This window comes from Phascolarctos cinereus, unplaced genomic scaffold, assembly GCF_003287225.1.
Source record: "Phascolarctos cinereus isolate Bilbo 61053 unplaced genomic scaffold, phaCin_HiC Scaffold_2;HRSCAF=192, whole genome shotgun sequence".
Taxonomy (NCBI): Eukaryota; Metazoa; Chordata; class Mammalia; order Diprotodontia; family Phascolarctidae; genus Phascolarctos; species Phascolarctos cinereus.
The window spans coordinates 407021264-407024048 of NW_027555625.1; the positions used below are offsets into that span (position 1 = coordinate 407021264).

At 44.5% G+C, this 2785-nt stretch overlaps 1 pseudogene; it reads left to right on the forward strand.

Moving 5' to 3' along the window:
- Positions 1-617: 617 nt before the first annotated feature.
- Positions 618-682, forward strand: LOC144456032 (U6 spliceosomal RNA; annotated as a pseudogene).
- Positions 683-2785: the final 2103 nt, after the last annotated feature.

The following is a 2785-nucleotide window of genomic DNA, read 5'->3' on the forward strand; positions in this document are numbered from 1 at the left end:
TTTTTTTTTTTCTGGAGTGCATTATATCCCCTGGTCAGGGCAGTACTTAATCTCATGTATGTGATCATTACATGAGCTGACCTAAAGACAGCAGCGTCAGTCACAGAACAGATGCTGGGATTTTAGTAAACTGAGAAACAGTAAATTGAAATGATACGCATTACGGCTGACTGCCACAACCGCCCATATGGAAAAAGCATTCCTGCAGCTCCCCGCCCCCGCCAGCGTCAGCCCCACCGGCACACACATGGGCCGCGTTTGTCCATAAACACTGCTCAGATATCTAAAATGTATGTGACATGTACAAAATGGCTTGATTTCAATTTACGGTTGGAAATTAAATGAATCTGAAATGTACATGTTTAAAAACAATTTCAGCGGAAAAGCGTACCAGCTGACGATTACATCCTTAAATTAGATCTTGCTCCCCAGGTATGTTTGTAATATGATAAAAACCAGCAGTTTGGCCTCCACCTAGTACCATGTGTCCACCAGGGACAGAGGGCATACCCCATTGCAAGAGGGGAAGGGCTTTGCTTTCATTCCATTCAATGGGCCTGTCCTAGTTCAAGGTCTCCAATGTCGGGTTTGGCATGAGGGATAAAAGAGAATCCGGGGTGCTCCTTTTGGCAGCACATATGCTAAAATTGGAATGATACAAAGAAGATTAGCATGCCCCTGCCCCCAGAGAGAGAGAGAGACATAGAGAGGGAGGGAGGGAGAAGGGGAGAGACAGAGAGACAGACAGAGACAGACAAAGACAGAGTGAGAAGGAGATAGAGAGAGACAGAGAGAGACAGAGAGACAGAGAGAGAGAAAAACAGAGAGGGAGGGAGGGAGAAAGGGAGTGACAGAGAGACAGAGAGAGGGAGGGAGGGAGGGAGAAAGACAAAGACACAGAGACAGAGACAGACAGATAGACAGAGACAGACAAAGAGAGACAGAGAGAGAAGGAGATAGAGAGAGACAGAGGGAGAGAAACAGAGAGGGAGGGAGAAAGGGAGTGACAGAGACAGACAGAGACAGACAGAGAGAGAGAGAGAGAGAGAGAGAGAGAGAGAGAGAGAGAGAGAGAGAGAGAGAGAGAGAATTAGGAAAGGCTTCCTGTCCACATGGAATTTGCATGGTAATAGACTTGGCTCTGGAAGGGGACTTTAGAAATGTAACTCATTTTACAGATAAGGAAACTGGCTCCATGAGACGTGGAATAATTTGTCCAAGATTACACAGATAGTAAGTGACAGAGATTTAGTTTGAACCCAGGTCCTCTGTCTCCAAACCCAGTGTGCTAGTTTGGAAGAGTAATTAATATTAAATAATTGAAGAAAAATACAAAATGGTATATGATGTGACCCTAGGCAAGTCATTTAGCCCCAGTTGCCTACCAAAAAAAATGGTGTATGATTACTTACTAAATCGTGCAATTCAGATTATTCATTCAACAAACACTTATTAAGGTCTTACTGTATGCAGAGCATTGTGCCAGGTGCTGGGGAGGGGGTGGGTAATATGAGATTGAGTTAGGATGTAGGGTCTGCTCTCATGGACTTTATTGTCCAGTCTCTTAAGTCTGCACTGGTATTCATTCAATGTTCCAAGAAGGGAGGAGGCTGGCTCATAATGGAGGAAGGCTTCATGGGAAAGGTGGATCTTGAATAATGGGTAGGAATCAGAGAGGCAGGAAGCAAGTAGACAATTCAGTGAGAAGAACATGGGCAAAGGCAAGGTGGATGGATTGGGCACGGCATATTTATTTGGGAGATCATAAGGAGACTGTCCAAGTAGAATGAATGTCATGTGTTTGAAAGGAGGAAAGTTAAGGTTGGATAGTTGGGCTAGGATGTGGAGAGACTTCTGCATGCCAGGATGCCCAGGTTGAACTTTCTCGTATCGGGGATAGCCTTCCATGCAGGTTAAGATCTAAATCTTCCCTGGAATAGATATTTTGGTGCTGCCCCCTCCCCCCAACTGCTTTGCATATATTATGTCACTACTTCCCACTGGTGGGGTCTGGGGCAAGCTACTCCTCTTCCAGAAAACCTTTAAGGTCCAGCAGAGAGCACACCCTAACAGGCTCCTCAAGGAAAGGGGCCCACAGTGCTGTGTCCTGAACTTGGTATCTGACTGTGCAACAGACAGGATATGTTTTCCAAAGAGGAACTCTGTCTACCTTCTCTCATTATTACTTCATTTGGGATTGAGGTCTGCACTAACCTTCCTGGAGAGCTAGAAATAGGACAGCCATTTAAAGGAGGTAGCAGCGTCAAGCTTTCCTCAACCCTGTTTATCTGTGGCCAGATGGTCGGTCCATTCGTTCAGTCCTTCAGCGAGGCACCTCCTGTGTACTGGGCACTGCTACATACTAGGGCTGGAAAGACATAGACAAAAGCAAAGCAGTCCATGTCTTCATAGGGCAGATATTCTAGGGGCACGGGAAGGGGGAACAACGTTATCGACAGAGAAGTCGATGCAACATGAAGCATCATGGGATCATGGATTTAGAGCAGAAATGGACTTTGGAAGCCTTCTGGGCCAGACCTCTCACTTTAAAGAAATAAAAACCGAGGCCTAGAGGAATGACTTGCCCAAGATATCACACAGGTAGTAAGTGACAATGACATACACATATATAAAATATATATATAATCACATATATTATATACGTGTACACACACATATATAGGAATGTGTGTATATGTAGGTATGTGTGTATCCATATATGTATGTATGGTATTATATGTACAGTGTTATGTAGTGTATTATACACACATACATACACATATGT